Source organism: Phyllobates terribilis, unplaced genomic scaffold (genome assembly GCF_046119375.1).
Source record: "Phyllobates terribilis strain yellow unplaced genomic scaffold, ASM4611937v1 Scaffold_21__1_contigs__length_20361869, whole genome shotgun sequence".
Lineage (NCBI taxonomy): Eukaryota > Metazoa > Chordata > Amphibia > Anura > Dendrobatidae > Phyllobates > Phyllobates terribilis.
In genome coordinates, this window is record NW_027362781.1 from 6461755 (window position 1) to 6480028 (window position 18274).

Consider the following 18274-nt stretch of genomic DNA (forward strand, 5'->3'; position numbering starts at 1 on the left):
TGGAAGAGTTCCGGAGCATTTTTAAATGTCAGCGGAATTCTGAGAACAATGGAAGAGTTCCGAAGCATTTTTAAACTTCAGCGGAATTCCGAGAACAATGGAAGAGTTCTGAAGCATTTTTAAATGTCAGCGGAATTCCGAGAACAATAGAAGAGATCCGAAGCATTTTTAAACGTCAGCGGTATTCCGAGAACAATGGAAGAGTTGTGAAGCATTTTTAAACGTCAGCGGAATTCCGAGAACAATGGAAGAGTTCCGAAGCATTTTTAAACGTCAGCGGAATTCCGAGAACAATGGAAGAGTTCTGAAGCCTTTTTAAATGTCAGCGGAATTCCGAGAACAATGGAAGAGTTCCGAAGCATTTTTAAATGTCAGCGGAATTCTGAGAACAATGGAAGAGTTCCGAAGCATTTTTAAACTTCAGCAGAATTCCGAGAACAATGGAAGAGTTCCGAAGCATTTTTAAACGTCAGCGGAATTCCGAGAACAATGGAAGAGTTCTGAAGCATTTTTAAACGTCAGCGGAATTCCGAGAACAATGGAAGAGTTCTGAAGCCTTTTTAAATGTCAGCGGAATTCCGAGAACAATGGAAGAGTTCTGAAGCCTTTTTAAATGTCAGCGGAATTCCGAGAACAATGGAACAGTTCCGAAGCATTTTTAAATGTCAGCGGAATTCTGAGAACAATGGAAGTGTTCCGAAGCATTTTTAAACTTCAGCAGATTCCGAGAACAATGGAAGAGTTTCGAAGCATACTTAAACTTCAGCGGGATTCCGAGAACAAGGGAAGAGTTCTGAAGCATTTTTAAAAGTCAGCGGAATACCGAGAACAATGGAAGAGTTGTGAAGCATTTTTAAGCATCAGCGGAATTCCGAGAACAATGGAAGAGTTCCGAAGCATTTTTAAACGTCAGCGGAATTCCGAGAACAAAGAAAGAGTTCTGAAGCCTTTTTAAATGTCAGCGGAATTCCGAAAACAATGGAAGAGTTCTGAAGCCTTTTTAAATGTCAGCGGAATTCCGAGAACAATGGAAGAGTTCTGAAGCCTTTTTAAATGTCAGCGGAATTCCGAGAACAATGGAAGAGTTCCGGAGCATTTTTAAATGTCAGCGGAATTCTGAGAACAATGGAAGAGTTCCGAAGCATTTTTAAACTTCAGCGGAATTCCGAGAACAATGGAAGAGTTCTGAAGCATTTTTAAATGTCAGCGGAATTCCGAGAACAATAGAAGAGATCCGAAGCATTTTTAAACGTCAGCGGTATTCCGAGAACAATGGAAGAGTTGTGAAGCATTTTTAAACGTCAGCGGAATTCCGAGAACAATGGAAGAGTTCCGAAGCATTTTTAAACGTCAGCGGAATTCCGAGAACAATGGAAGAGTTCTGAAGCCTTTTTAAATGTCAGCGGAATTCCGAGAACAATGGAAGAGTTCCGAAGCATTTTTAAATGTCAGCGGAATTCTGAGAACAATGGAAGAGTTCCGAAGCATTTTTAAACTTCAGCAGAATTCCGAGAACAATGGAAGAGTTCCGAAGCATTTTTAAACGTCAGCGGAATTCCGAGAACAATGGAAGAGTTCTGAAGCATTTTTAAACGTCAGCGGAATTCCGAGAACAATGGAAGAGTTCTGAAGCCTTTTTAAATGTCAGCGGAATTCCGAGAACAATGGAAGAGTTCTGAAGCCTTTTTAAATGTCAGCGGAATTCCGAGAACAATGGAAGAGTTCCGAAGCATTTTTAAATGTCAGCGGAATTCTGAGAACAATGGAAGTGTTCCGAAGCATTTTTAAACTTCAGCAGATTCCGAGAACAATGGAAGAGTTTCGAAGCATACTTAAACTTCAGCGGGATTCCGAGAACAATGGAAGAGTTCTGAAGCATTTTTAAAAGTCAGCGGAATACCGAGAACAATGGAAGAGTTGTGAAGCATTTTTAAACGTCAGCGGAATTCCAGAACAATGGAAGAGTTCCGATGCATTTTTAAATGTCAGCGGAATTCCGAGAACAATGGAAGAGTTCCGAAGCATTTTTAAACGTCAGCGGAATTCCGAGAACAATGGAAGAGTTGTGAAGCATTTTTAAACGTCAGCGGAATTCCGAGAACAATGGAAGAGTTCCGAAGCATTTTTAAACGTCAGCGGAATTCCGAGAACAATGGAAGAGTTCTGAAGCCTTTATAAATGTCAGCGGAATTCCGAGAACAATGGAAGACTTCCGCGGCATTTTTAAATGTCAGCGGAATTCTGAGAACAATGGAAGAGTTCCGAAGCATTTTTAAACTTCAGCAGAATTCCGAGAACAATGGAAGAGTTCCGAAGCATACTTAAACTTCAGCGGAATTCCGAGAACAATGGAAGAGTTCAGAAGCATTTTTAAAAGTCAGCTGAATACCGAGAACAATGGAAGAGTTGTGAAGCATTTTTAAGCATCAGCGGAATTCCGAGAACAAGGGAAGAGTTCCGAAGCATTTTTAAACTTCAGCAGAATTCCGAGAACAATGGAAGAGTTCCGAAGCATACTTAAACTTCAGCGGAATTCCGAGAACAATGGAAGAGTTCAGAAGCATTTTTAAAAGTCAGCTGAATACCGAGAACAATGGAAGAGTTGTGAAGCATTTTTAAGCATCAGCGGAATTCCGAGAACAAGGGAAGAGTTCCGAAGCATTTTTAAACGTCAGCGGAATTCCGAGAACAATGGAAGAGTTCTGAAGCCTTTTTAAATGTCAGCGGAATTCCGAAAACAATGGAAGAGTTCTGAAGCCTTTTTAAATGTCAGCGGAATTCCGAGAACAATGGAAGAGTTCCGAAGCATTTTTAAATGTCAGCGGAATTCTGAGAACAATGGAAGAGTTCCGAAGCATTTTAAAACTTCAGCGGAATTCCGAGAACAATGGAAGAGTTCTGAAGCATTTTTAAATGTCAGCGGAATTCCGAGAACAATAGAAGAGATCCGAAGCATTTTTAAACATCAGCGGAATTCCGAGAACAATGGAAGAGTTGTGAAGCATTTTTAAACGTCAGCGGAATTCCGAAAACAATGGAAGAGTTCCGAAGCATTTTTAAACGTCAGCGGAATTCCGAGAACAATGGAGGAGTTCTGAAGCCTTTTTAAATGTCAGCGGAATTCCGAGAACAATGGAAGAGTTCTGAAGCATTTTTAAATGTCAGCGGAAATCTGAGAACAATGGAAGAGTTCCGAAGCATACTTAAACGTCAGCGGAATTCCAGAACAATGGAAGAGTTCCGAAGCATTTTTAAATGTCAGCGGAATTCCGAGAACAATGGAAGAGTTCCAAAACATTTTTAAATGTCAGCAGAATTCCGAGAACAATGGAAAATTTCCGAAGCAATTTTAAACTACAGCAGAATTCCGAGAACAATGGAAGAGTTCTGAAGCCTTTTTAAATGTCAGCGGAATTCCGAGAACAATGGAAGAGTTCCGAAACATTTTTAAATGTCAGCGGAATTCTTAGAACAATGGAAGAGTTCCGAAGCATTTTTAAACTTCAACAGAATTCCGAGAACAATGGAAGAGTTCTGAAGCATTTTTAAATATCAGCGGAATTCCGAGAACAATAGAAGAGATCCGAAGCATTTTTAAACGTCAGCGGAATTCCGAGAACAATGGAAGAGATCCGAAGCATTTTTAAACGTCAGCGGAATTCCGAGAACAATGGAAGAGTTGTGAAGCATTTTTAAACGTCAGCGGAATTCCGAGAACAATGGAAGAGTTCCGAAGCATTTTTAAACATCAGCGGAATTCCGAGAACAATGGAAGAGTTCTGAAGCCTTTTTAAATGTCAGCGGAATTCCGAGAACAATGGAAGAGTTCCGAAACATTTTTAAATGTCAGCAGAATTCCGAGAACAATAGAAGAGTTCCGAAGCATACTTAAACTTCAGCGGAATTCCGAGAACAATGGTAGAGTTCTGAAGCATTTTTAAAAGTCAGCGGAATACCGAGAACAATGGAAGAGTTGTGAAGCATTTTTAAACGTCAGCGGAATTCCAGAACAATGGAAGAGTTCCGATGCATTTTTAAATGTCAGCGGAATTCCGAGAACAATGGAAGAGTTCCGAAGCATTTTTAAACGTCAGCGGAATTCCGAGAACAATGGAAGAGTTGTGAAGCATTTTTAAACGTCAGCGGAATTCCGAGAACAATGGAAGAGTTCCGAAGCATTTTTAAACGTCAGCGGAATTCCGAGAACAATGGAAGAGTTCTGAAGCCTTTTTAAATGTCAGCGGAATTCCGAAAACAATGGAAGAGTTCTGAAGCCTTTTTAAATGTCAGCGGAATTCCGAGAACAATGGAAGAGTTCCGAAGCATTTTTAAATGTCAGCGGAATTCTGAGAACAATGGAAGAGTTCCGAAGCATTTTAAAACTTCAGCGGAATTCCGAGAACAATGGAAGAGTTCTGAAGCATTTTTAAATGTCAGCGGAATTCCGAGAACAATAGAAGAGATCCGAAGCATTTTTAAACATCAGCGGAATTCCGAGAACAATGGAAGAGTTGTGAAGCATTTTTAAACGTCAGCGGAATTCCGAAAACAATGGAAGAGTTCCGAAGCATTTTTAAACGTCAGCGGAATTCCGAGAACAATGGAGGAGTTCTGAAGCCTTTTTAAATGTCAGCGGAATTCCGAGAACAATGGAAGAGTTCTGAAGCATTTTTAAATGTCAGCGGAAATCTGAGAACAATGGAAGAGTTCCGAAGCATACTTAAACGTCAGCGGAATTCCAGAACAATGGAAGAGTTCCGAAGCATTTTTAAATGTCAGCGGAATTCCGAGAACAATGGAAGAGTTCCAAAACATTTTTAAATGTCAGCAGAATTCCGAGAACAATGGAAAATTTCCGAAGCAATTTTAAACTACAGCAGAATTCCGAGAACAATGGAAGAGTTCTGAAGCCTTTTTAAATGTCAGCGGAATTCCGAGAACAATGGAAGAGTTCCGAAACATTTTTAAATGTCAGCGGAATTCTTAGAACAATGGAAGAGTTCCGAAGCATTTTTAAACTTCAACAGAATTCCGAGAACAATGGAAGAGTTCTGAAGCATTTTTAAATATCAGCGGAATTCCGAGAACAATAGAAGAGATCCGAAGCATTTTTAAACGTCAGCGGAATTCCGAGAACAATGGAAGAGATCCGAAGCATTTTTAAACGTCAGCGGAATTCCGAGAACAATGGAAGAGTTGTGAAGCATTTTTAAACGTCAGCGGAATTCCGAGAACAATGGAAGAGTTCCGAAGCATTTTTAAACATCAGCGGAATTCCGAGAACAATGGAAGAGTTCTGAAGCCTTTTTAAATGTCAGCGGAATTCCGAGAACAATGGAAGAGTTCCGAAACATTTTTAAATGTCAGCAGAATTCCGAGAACAATAGAAGAGTTCCGAAGCATACTTAAACTTCAGCGGAATTCCGAGAACAATGGTAGAGTTCTGAAGCATTTTTAAAAGTCAGCGGAATACCGAGAACAATGGAAGAGTTGTGAAGCATTTTTAAACGTCAGCGGAATTCCAGAACAATGGAAGAGTTCCGATGCATTTTTAAATGTCAGCGGAATTCCGAGAACAATGGAAGAGTTCCGAAGCATTTTTAAACGTCAGCGGAATTCCGAGAACAATGGAAGAGTTGTGAAGCATTTTTAAACGTCAGCGGAATTCCGAGAACAATGGAAGAGTTCCGAAGCATTTTTAAACGTCAGCGGAATTCCGAGAACAATGGAAGAGTTCTGAAGCCTTTATAAATGTCAGCGGAATTCCGAGAACAATGAAAGAGTTCCGAGGCATTTTTAAATGTCAGCGGAATTCTGAGAACAATGGAAGAGTTCCGAAGCATTTTTAAACTTCAGCAGAATTCCGAGAACAATGGAAGAGTTCCGAAGCATTTTTAAACGTCAGCGGAATTCCGAGAACAATGGAAGAGTTCTGAAGCCTTTTTAAATGTCAGCGGAATTCTGAGAACAATGGAAGAGTTCCGAAGCATTTTTAAACTTCAGCAGAATTCCGAGAACAATGGAAGAGTTCTGAAGCATTTTTAAATGTCAGCGGAATTCCGAGAACAATAGAAGAGATCCGAAGCATTTTTAAACGTCAGCGGAATTCCGAGAACAATGGAAGAGTTGTGAAGCATTTTTAAACGTCAGCGGAATTCCGAGAACAATGGAAGAGTTCCGAAGCATTTTTAAACGTCAGCGGAATTCCGAGAACAATGGAAGAGTTCTGAAGCCTTTTTAAATGTCAGCAGAATTCCGAGAACAATGGAAGAGTTCCGAAGCATACTTAAACTTCAGCGGAATTCCGAGAACAATGGAAGAGTTCAGAAGCATTTTTAAAAGTCACCTGAATACCGAGAACAATGGAAGAGTTGTGAAGCATTTTTAAGCATCAGCGGAATTCCGAGAACAATGGAAGAGTTCCGAAGCATTTTTAAATGTCAGCGGAATTCTGAGAACAATGGAAGAGTTCCGAAGCATTTTTAAACTTCAGCGGAATTCCGAGAACAATGGAAGAGTTCTGAAGCATTTTTAAATGTCAGCGGAATTCCGAGAACAATGGAAGAGATCCGAAGCATTTTTAAACGTCAGCGGAATTCCGAGAACAATGGAAGAGTTGTGAAGCATTTTTAAACGTCAGCAGAATTCCGAGAACAATGGAAGAGTTCCGAAGCATTTTTAAACGTCAGTGGAATTCCGAGAACAATGGAAGAGTTCTGAAGCCTTTTTAAATGTCAGCGGAATTCCGAGAACAATGGAAGAGTTCCGAAGCATTTTTAAACGTCAGCGGAATTCCGAGAACAATGGAAGAGTTGTGAAGCATTTTTAAACGTCAGCGGAATTCCGAGAACAATGGAAGAGTTCCGAAGCATTTTTGAACGTCAGCGGAATTCCGAGAACAATGGAAGAGTTCTGAATCCTTTATAAATGTCAGCGGAATTCCGAGAACAATGGAAGAGTTCCGAAGTATTTTTAAATGTCAGCGGAATTCTGAGAACAATGGAAGAGTTCCGAAGCATTTTTAAACTTCAGCAGAATTCCGAGAACAATGGAAGAGTTCCGAAGCATTTTTAAATGTCAGCGGAATTCTGAGAACAATGGAAGAGTTCCGAAGCATTTTTAAACTTCAGCAGAATTCCGAGAACAATGGAAGAGTTCCGAAGCATTTTTAAACGTCAGCGGAATTCCGAGAACAATGGAAGAGTTGTGAAGCATTTTTAAACGTCAGCGGAATTCCGAGAACAATGGAAGAGTTCCGAAGCATTTTTGAACGTCAGCGGAATTCCGAGAACAATGGAAGAGTTCTGAATCCTTTATAAATGTCAGCGGAATTCCGAGAACAATGGAAGAGTTCCGAAGTATTTTTAAATGTCAGCGGAATTCTGAGAACAATGGAAGAGTTCCGAAGCATTTTTAAACTTCAGCAGAATTCCGAGAACAATGGAAGAGTTCCGAAGCATTTTTAAATGTCAGCGGAATTCTGAGAACAATGGAAGAGTTCCGAAGCATTTTTAAACTTCAGCAGAATTCCGAGAACAATGGAAGAGTTCCGAAGCATACTTAAACTTCAGCGGAATTCCGAGAACAATGGAAGAGTCCTGAAGCATTTTTAAAAGTCAGCGGAATACCGAGAACAATGGAAGAGTTGTGAAGCATTTTTAAACGTCAGCGGAATTCCAGAACAATGGAAGAGTTCCGAAGCATTTTTAAATGTCAGCGGAATTCCGAGAACAATGGAAGAGTTCCAAAACATTTTTAAATGTCAGCAGAATTCCGAGAAAAATGGAAGAGTTCCGAAGCAATTTTAAACTTCAGCAGAATTCCGAGAACAATGGAAGAGTTCTGAAGCCTTTTTAAATGTCAGCGGAATTCCGAGAACAATGGAAGAGTTCCGAAACATTTTTAAATGTCAGCGGAATTCTGAGAACAATGGAAGAGTTCCGAAGCATTTTTAAACTTCAGCAGAATTCCGAGAACAATGGAAGAGTTCTGAAGAATTTTTAAATGTCAGCGGAATTCCGAGAACAATAGAAGAGATCCGAAGCATTTTTAAACTTCAGCAGAATTCTGAGAACAATGGAAGAGTTCTGAAGCATTCTTAAACTTCAGCAGAATTCCGAGAACAATGAAAGAGTTTTGAAGCAATTCTAAGCGTCAGCGGAATTCCGACAACAATGGAAGAGTTGTGAAGCATTTTTAAACGTCAGCGGAATTCCGAGAACAATGGAAGAGTTCTGAAGCCTTTTTAAATGTCAGCAGAATTCCGAGAACAATGGAAGAGTTCCGAAGCATACTTAAACTTCAGCAGAATTCCGAGAACAATGGAAGAGTTCCGAAGCATTTTTAAATGTCAGCGGAATTCTGAGAACAATGGAAGAGTTCCGAAGCATTTTTAAACTTCAGCAGAATTCCGAGAACAATGGAAGAGTTCCGAAGCATTTTTAAATGTCAGCGGAATTCTGAGAACAATGGAAGAGTTCCGAAGCATTTTTAAACTTCAGCAGAATTCCGAGAACAATGGAAGAGTTCCGAAGCATACTTAAACTTCAGCGGAATTCCGAGAACAATGGAAGAGTCCTGAAGCATTTTTAAAAGTCAGCGGAATACCGTGAACAATGGAAGAGTTGTGAAGCATTTTTAAACGTCAGCGGAATTCCAGAACAATGGAAGAGTTCCGAAGCATTTTTAAATGTCAGCGGAATTCCGAGAACAATGGAAGAGTTTCAAAACATTTTTAAATGTCAGCAGAATTCCGAGAAAAATGGAAGAGTTCCGAAGCAATTTTAAACTTCAGCAGAATTCCGAGAACAATGGAAGAGTTCTGAAGCCTTTTTAAATGTCAGCGGAATTCCGAGAACAATGGAAGAGTTCCGAAACATTTTTAAATGTCAGCGGAATTCTGAGAACAATGGAAGAGTTCCGAAGCATTTTTAAACTTCAGCAGAATTCCGAGAACAATGGAAGAGTTCTGAAGAATTTTTAAATGTCAGCGGAATTCCGAGAACAATAGAAGAGATCCGAAGCATTTTTAAACTTCAGCAGAATTCTGAGAACAATGGAAGAGTTCTGAAGCATTCTTAAACTTCAGTGGAATTCCGAGAACAATGAAAGAGTTTTGAAGCAATTTTAAGCGTCAGCGGAATTCCGACAACAATGGAAGAGTTGTGAAGCATTTTTAAACGTCAGCGGAATTCCGAGAACAATGGAAGAGTTCTGAAGCCTTTTTAAATGTCAGCAGAATTCCGAGAACAATGGAAGAGTTCCGAAGCATACTCAAACTTCAGCGGAATTCCGAGAACAATGGAAGAGTTCAGAAGCATTTTTAAAAGTCAGCTGAATACCGAGAACAATGGAAGAGTTGTGAAGCATTTTTAAGCATCAGCGGAATTCCGAGAACAATGGAAGAGTTCCGAAGCATTTTTAAATGTCAGCGGAATTCTGAGAACAATGGAAGAGTTCCGAAGCATTTTTAAACTTCAGCGGAATTCCGAGAACAATGGAAGAGTTCTGAAGCATTTTTAAATGTCAGCGGAATTCCGAGAACAATGGAAGAGATCCGAAGCATTTTTAAACGTCAGCGGAATTCCGAGAACAATGGAAGAGTTGTGAAGCATTTTTAAACGTCAGCAGAATTCCGAGAACAATGGAAGAGTTCCGAAGCATTTTTAAACGTCAGTGGAATTCCGAGAACAATGGAAGAGTTCTGAAGCCTTTTTAAATGTCAGCGGAATTCCGAGAACAATGGAAGAGTTCCGAAGCATTTTTAAACGTCAGCGGAATTCCGAGAACAATGGAAGAGTTGTGAAGCATTTTTAAACGTCAGCGGAATTCCGAGAACAATGGAAGAGTTCTGAAGCATTTTTGAACGTCAGCGGAATTCCGAGAACAATGGAAGAGTTCTGAATCCTTTATAAATGTCAGCGGAATTCCGAGAACAATGGAAGAGTTCCGAAGTATTTTTAAATGTCAGCGGAATTCTGAGAACAATGGAAGAGTTCCGAAGCATTTTTAAACTTCAGCAGAATTCCGAGAACAATGGAAGAGTTCCGAAGCATTTTTAAATGTCAGCGGAATTCTGAGAACAATGGAAGAGTTCCGAAGCATTTTTAAACTTCAGCAGAATTCCGATAACAATGGAAGAGTTCCGAAGCATACTTAAACTTCAGCGGAATTCCGAGAACAATGGAAGAGTCCTGAAGTATTTTTAAAAGTCAGCGGAATACCGAGAACAATGGAAGAGTTGTGAAGCATTTTTAAACGTCAGCGGAATTCCAGAACAATGGAAGAGTTCCGAAGCATTTTTAAATGTCAGCGGAATTCCGAGAACAATGGAAGAGTTCCAAAACATTTTTAAATGTCAGCAGAATTCCAAGAAAAATGGAAGAGTTCCGAAGCAATTTTAAACTTCAGCAGAATTCCGAGAACAATGGAAGAGTTCTGAAGCCTTTTTAAATGTCAGCGGAATTCCGAGAACAATGGAAGAGTTCCGAAACATTTTTAAATGTCAGCGGAATTCTGAGAACAATGGAAGAGTTCCGAAGCATTTTTAAACTTCAGCAGAATTCCGAGAACAATGGAAGAGTTCTGAAGAATTTTTAAATGTCAGCGGAATTCCGAGAACAATAGAAGAGATCCGAAGCATTTTTAAACTTCAGCAGAATTCTGAGAACAATGGAAGAGTTCTGAAGCATTCTTAAACTTCAGCGGAATTCCGAGAACAATGAAAGAGTTTTGAAGCAATTCTAAGCGTCAGCGGAATTCCGACAACAATGGAAGAGTTGTGAAGCATTTTTAAACGTCAGCGGAATTCCGAGAACAATGGAAGAGTTCTGAAGCCTTTTTAAATGTCAGCAGAATTCCGAGAACAATGGAAGAGTTCCGAAGCATACTTAAACTTCAGCAGAATTCCGAGAACAATGGAAGAGTTCCGAAGCATTTTTAAATGTCAGCGGAATTCTGAGAACAATGGAAGAGTTCCGAAGCATTTTTAAACTTCAGCAGAATTCCGAGAACAATGGAAGAGTTCCGAAGCATTTTTAAATGTCAGCGGAATTCTGAGAACAATGGAAGAGTTCCGAAGCATTTTTAAACTTCAGCAGAATTCCGAGAACAATGGAAGAGTTCCGAAGCATACTTAAACTTCAGCGGAATTCCGAGAACAATGGAAGAGTCCTGAAGCATTTTTAAAAGTCAGCGGAATACCGAGAACAATGGAAGAGTTGTGAAGCATTTTTAAACGTCAGCGGAATTCCAGAACAATGGAAGAGTTCCGAAGCATTTTTAAATGTCAGCGGAATTCCGAGAACAATGGAAGAGTTCCAAAACATTTTTAAATGTCAGCAGAATTCCGAGAAAAATGGAAGAGTTCCGAAGCAATTTTAAACTTCAGCAGAATTCCGAGAACAATGGAAGAGTTCTGAAGCCTTTTTAAATGTCAGCGGAATTCCGAGAACAATGGAAGAGTTCCGAAACATTTTTAAATGTCAGCGGAATTCTGAGAACAATGGAAGAGTTCCGAAGCATTTTTAAACTTCAGCAGAATTCCGAGAACAATGGAAGAGTTCTGAAGAATTTTTAAATGTCAGCGGAATTCCGAGAACAATAGAAGAGATCCGAAGCATTTTTAAACTTCAGCAGAATTCTGAGAACAATGGAAGAGTTCTGAAGCATTCTTAAACTTCAGTGGAATTCCGAGAACAATGAAAGAGTTTTGAAGCAATTTTAAGCGTCAGCGGAATTCCGACAACAATGGAAGAGTTGTGAAGCATTTTTAAACGTCAGCGGAATTCCGAGAACAATGGAAGAGTTCTGAAGCCTTTTTAAATGTCAGCAGAATTCCGAGAACAATGGAAGAGTTCCGAAGCATACTCAAACTTCAGCGGAATTCCGAGAACAATGGAAGAGTTCAGAAGCATTTTTAAAAGTCAGCTGAATACCGAGAACAATGGAAGAGTTGTGAAGCATTTTTAAGCATCAGCGGAATTCCGAGAACAATGGAAGAGTTCCGAAGCATTTTTAAATGTCAGCGGAATTCTGAGAACAATGGAAGAGTTCCGAAGCATTTTTAAACTTCAGCGGAATTCCGAGAACAATGGAAGAGTTCTGAAGCATTTTTAAATGTCAGCGGAATTCCGAGAACAATGGAAGAGATCCGAAGCATTTTTAAACGTCAGCGGAATTCCGAGAACAATGGAAGAGTTGTGAAGCATTTTTAAACGTCAGCAGAATTCCGAGAACAATGGAAGAGTTCCGAAGCATTTTTAAACGTCAGTGGAATTCCGAGAACAATGGAAGAGTTCTGAAGCCTTTTTAAATGTCAGCGGAATTCCGAGAACAATGGAAGAGTTCCGAAGCATTTTTAAACGTCAGCGGAATTCCGAGAACAATGGAAGAGTTGTGAAGCATTTTTAAACGTCAGCGAAATTCCGAGAACAATGGAAGAGTTCTGAAGCATTTTTGAACGTCAGCGGAATTCCGAGAACAATGGAAGAGTTCTGAATCCTTTATAAATGTCAGCGGAATTCCGAGAACAATGGAAGAGTTCCGAAGTATTTTTAAATGTCAGCGGAATTCTGAGAACAATGGAAGAGTTCCGAAGCATTTTTAAACTTCAGCAGAATTCCGAGAACAATGGAAGAGTTCCGAAGCATTTTTAAATGTCAGCGGAATTCTGAGAACAATGGAAGAGTTCCGAAGCATTTTTAAACTTCAGCAGAATTCCGATAACAATGGAAGAGTTCCGAAGCATACTTAAACTTCAGCGGAATTCCGAGAACAATGGAAGAGTCCTGAAGCATTTTTAAAAGTCAGCGGAATACCGAGAACAATGGAAGAGTTGTGAAGCATTTTTAAACGTCAGCGGAATTCCAGAACAATGGAAGAGTTCCGAAGCATTTTTAAATGTCAGCGGAATTCCGAGAACAATGGAAGAGTTCCAAAACATTTTTAAATGTCAGCAGAATTCCGAGAAAAATGGAAGAGTTCCGAAGCAATTTTAAACTTCAGCAGAATTCCGAGAACAATGGAAGAGTTCTGAAGCCTTTTTAAATGTCAGCGGAATTCCGAGAACAATGGAAGAGTTCCGAAACATTTTTAAATGTCAGCGGAATTCTGAGAACAATGGAAGAGTTCCGAAGCATTTTTAAACTTCAGCAGAATTCCGAGAACAATGGAAGAGTTCTGAAGAATTTTTAAATGTCAGCGGAATTCCGAGAACAATAGAAGAGATCCGAAGCATTTTTAAACTTCAGCAGAATTCTGAGAACAATGGAAGAGTTCTGAAGCATTCTTAAACTTCAGCGGAATTCCGAGAACAATGAAAGAGTTTTGAAGCAATTCTAAGCGTCAGCGGAATTCCGACAACAATGGAAGAGTTGTGAAGCATTTTTAAACGTCAGCGGAATTCCGAGAACAATGGAAGAGTTCTGAAGCCTTTTTAAATGTCAGCAGAATTCCGAGAACAATGGAAGAGTTCCGAAGCATACTTAAACTTCAGCAGAATTCCGAGAACAATGGAAGAGTTCCGAAGCATTTTTAAATGTCAGCGGAATTCTGAGAACAATGGAAGAGTTCCGAAGCATTTTTAAACTTCAGCAGAATTCCGAGAACAATGGAAGAGTTCCGAAGCATTTTTAAATGTCAGCGGAATTCTGAGAACAATGGAAGAGTTCCGAAGCATTTTTAAACTTCAGCAGAATTCCGAGAACAATGGAAGAGTTCCGAAGCATACTTAAACTTCAGCGGAATTCCGAGAACAATGGAAGAGTCCTGAAGCATTTTTAAAAGTCAGCGGAATACCGAGAACAATGGAAGAGTTGTGAAGCATTTTTAAACGTCAGCGGAATTCCAGAACAATGGAAGAGTTCCGAAGCATTTTTAAATGTCAGCGGAATTCCGAGAACAATGGAAGAGTTCCAAAACATTTTTAAATGTCAGCAGAATTCCGAGAAAAATGGAAGAGTTCCGAAGCAATTTTAAACTTCAGCAGAATTCCGAGAACAATGGAAGAGTTCTGAAGCCTTTTTAAATGTCAGCGGAATTCCGAGAACAATGGAAGAGTTCCGAAACATTTTTAAATGTCAGCGGAATTCTGAGAACAATGGAAGAGTTCCGAAGCATTTTTAAACTTCAGCAGAATTCCGAGAACAATGGAAGAGTTCTGAAGAATTTTTAAATGTCAGCGGAATTCCGAGAACAATAGAAGAGATCCGAAGCATTTTTAAACTTCAGCAGAATTCTGAGAACAATGGAAGAGTTCTGAAGCATTCTTAAACTTCAGTGGAATTCCGAGAACAATGAAAGAGTTTTGAAGCAATTTTAAGCGTCAGCGGAATTCCGACAACAATGGAAGAGTTGTGAAGCATTTTTAAACGTCAGCGGAATTCCGAGAACAATGGAAGAGTTCTGAAGCCTTTTTAAATGTCAGCAGAATTCCGAGAACAATGGAAGAGTTCCGAAGCATACTTAAACTTCAGCGGAATTCCGAGAACAATGGAAGAGTTCAGAAGCATTTTTAAAAGTCAGCTGAATACCGAGAACAATGGAAGAGTCGTGAAGCATTTTTAAGCATCAGCGGAATTCCGAGAACAATGGAAGAGTTCCGAAGCATTTTTAAACGTCAGCGGAATTCCGAGAACAATGGAAGAGTTCTGAAGCCTTTTTAAATGTCAGCGGAATTCCGAAAACAATGGAAGAGTTCTGAAGCCTTTTTAAATGTCAGCGGAATTCCGAGAACAATGGAAGAGTTCCGAAGCATTTTTAAATGTCAGCGGAATTCTGAATACAATGGAAGAGTTCCGAAGCATTTTTAAACTTCAGCGGAATTCCGAGAACAATGGAAGAGTTCTGAAGCATTTTTAAATGTCAGCGGAATTCCGAGAACAATGGAAGAGTTCCGAAGCCTTTTTAAATGTCAGCGGAATTCCGAGAACAATGGAAGAGTTCTGAAGCCTTTTTAAATGTCAGCGGAATTCCGAGAACAATGGAAGAGTTCCGAAGCATTTTTAAATGTCAGCGGAATTCTGAGAATAATGGAAGAGTTCCGAAGCATTTTCAAACTTCAGCAGAATTCCGAGAACAATGGAAGAGTTCCTAAGCATACTTAAACTTCAGCGGAATTCCGAGAACATTGGAAGAGTTCTGAAGCATTTTTAAAAGTCAGCGGAATTCCGAGAACAATGGAAAAGTTGTGAAGCATTTTTAAACGTCAGCGGAATTCCGAGAACAATGGAAGAGTTCCGAAGCATTTTTAAACGTCAGCGGAATTCCGAGAACAAGGGAAGAGTTCTGAAGCCTTTTTAAACTTCAGCAGAATTCTGAGAACAATGGAAGAGTTCTGAAGCATTCTTAAACTTCAGCGGAATTCCGAGAACAATGGAAGAGTTTTGAAGCAATTTTAAGCGTCAGCGGAATTCCGACAACAATAGAAGAGTTGTGAAGCATTTTTAAGCGTCAGCGGAATTCCGAGAACAATGGAAGAATTCCGAAGCATTTTTAAACTTCAAAACTTCAGCAGAATTCCGAGAACAATGGAAGAGTTCCGAAGCATTCTTAAACTTCAGCGGAATTCCGAGAACAATGGAAGAGTTCCGAAGCATTTTTAAACTTCAGCAGAATTCCTGGAACAATGGAAGAGTTCTGAAGCATTTTTAAACGTCAGCGGAAGTTTAAAAACAATGGAAGAAAACTTCAGCAGAATTCCGAGAACAATGGAAGAGTTCCGAAGCATTCTTAAACTTCCGCGGAATTCCGAGAACAATGGAAGACTTCCGAAGCATTTTTAAAAGTCAGCGGAATTCCGAGAACAATAGAAGAGTTGTGAAGCATTTTTAAGCGTCAGCAGAATTCCGAGAACAATGGAAGAGTTCCGAAGCATTTTTAAACTTCAGCAAAATTCCGAGAACAGTGGAAGAGTTCCGAAGCATTCTTAAACTTCAGCGGAATTCCGAGGACAATGGACGAATTCCGAAGCATTTTTAAAAGTCAGAGGAATTCCGAGAACAATAGAAGAGTTGTGAAGCAATTTTAAGCGTCAGCGGAATTCCGAGAACAATGGAAGAATTCCGAAGCATTTTTAAATGTCAGCGGAATTGCGAGAAGAATGGAAGAGTTCGGAAGCATTTTTAAACATCAGCGGAATGCCGAGAACAATGGAAGAGTTCCGAAGCATTTTTATATGTCAGCGGAATTCCGAGAACAATGGAAGAGTTCAGAAGCATTTTTAAAAGTCAGCTGAATACCGAGAACAATGGAAGAGTTCCGAAGCATTTTTAAACTTCAGCAGAATTCTGAGAACAATGGAAGAGTTCCAAAGCATTCTTAAACTTCAGCGGTATTCCGAGAACAATGGAAGAGTTTCGAAGCATTTTTAAAAGTCAGCGGAATTTCGAGAACACTAGAAGATTTCCGAAGCATTTTTAAATGTCAGCGGAATTCTGAGAACAATGGAAGCGTTCCGAAGCATTTTTAAACTTCAGCGGAATTTGGAGAACAATGGAAGAGTTCCGAAGCATTTTTAAAAGTCAGCGGAATTCCGAGAACAATGGAAGAGTTGTGAAGCATTTTTAAACGTCAGCGGAATTCCGAGAACAATGGAAGAGTTCTGAAGCAATTTTAAACGTCAGCGGAATTGCGAGAAGAATGGAAGAGTTCGGAAGCATTTTTAAACATCAGCGGAATGCCGAGAACAATGGAAGAGTTCCGAAGCATTCTTAAACTTCAGCGGTATTCCGAGAACAATGGAAGAGTTTCGAAGCATTTTTAAAAGTCAGCGGAATTCCGAGAACAATAGAAGAGTTGTGAAGCAATTTTAAGCGTCAGCGGAATTCCGAGAACAATGGAGGAGTTCCGAAGCATTTTTAAACGTCAGCAGAATTCCGAGAACAATGGAAGAGTTCTGAAGCATTTTTAAAAGTCAGCGGAATTCTGAGAACAATAGAAGAGTTGTGAAGCATTTTTAAGCGTCAGCGGAATTCCGAGAACAATGGAAGAATTCCGAAGCATTTTTAAACTTCAAAACTTAAGCGGAATTCCGAGAACAATGGAAGAGTTCCGAAGCATTTTTAAAAGTCAGCGGAATTCCGAGAACAATGGAAGATTTGCGAAGCATTTTTAAAAGTCAGCAGAATTCCGAGAACAATAGAAGGGTACCAAAGCATGTTTAAACTTCAGTGGAATTCTGAAAACAATGTAAGCGTTCCGAAGCATTTTTAAACGTCAGCGGAATTCCGAGAACAATGGAAGAGTTCCGAAGCATTTTTAAACGTCAGCGGAATTCCGAGAACAATGGAAGAGTTCTGAAGGCTTTTTAAATGTCAGCGGAATTCCGAGAACACTAGAAGATTTCCGAAGCATTTTTAAATGTCAGCGGAATTCTGAGAACAATGGAAGCGTTCCGAAGCATTTTTAAACTTCAGCGGAATTTGGAGAACAATGGAAGAGTTCCGAAGCATTTTTAAAAGTCAGCGGAATTCCGAGAACAATGGAAGAGTTGTGAAGCATTTTTAAACGTCAGCGGAATTCCGAGAACAATGGAAGAGTTCCGAAGCAATTTTAAACGTCAGCGGAATTGCGAGAAGAATGGAAGAGTTCGGAAGCATTTTTAAACATCAGCGGAATGCCGAGAACAATGGAAGAGTTCCGAAGCATTTTTATATGTCAGCGGAATTCCGAGAACAATGGAAGAGTCCGAAGCATTTTTAAACTTCAGTGGAATTACGACAATGGAAGAGTTCCAAAGCATTTTTAAACATCAGCAGAATTCCGAGAACAATGGAAGAGTTCTGAAGCCGTTTTAAATGTCAGCCGAATTCCGAGAACAATGGAAGAGTTCCGAAGGAATTTTAAACGTCAGCGGAATTCCGAGAACAATGGAAGAGTTCTGAACCATTTCTAAATGTCAGCGGAATTCCGAGAACAATGGAAGCGTTCTGAAGCATTTTTAAATGTCAGCGGATTTTGAGAACAATGGAAGAGTTCCGAAGCATTTTTAAACTTCATCAGAATTCCGAGAACAATGGAAGAGTTCCGAATCATTTTTAAAAGCCAGCGGAATACCGAGAACAATGGAAGAGTTGTGAAGCATTTTTAAACGTCAGCAAAATTCCAGAACAATGGAAGAGTTCAGAAGCATTTTTAAATGTCAGCGGAATTCCAAGAACAATGGAAAAGTTCCGAAGCATTTTTAAATGTCAGCAGAATTCCGAGAACAATGGAAGAGTTCCAAAGCATTTTTAAATGTCAGCGGAATTCTGAAAACAATGGAAGAGTTCCGAAA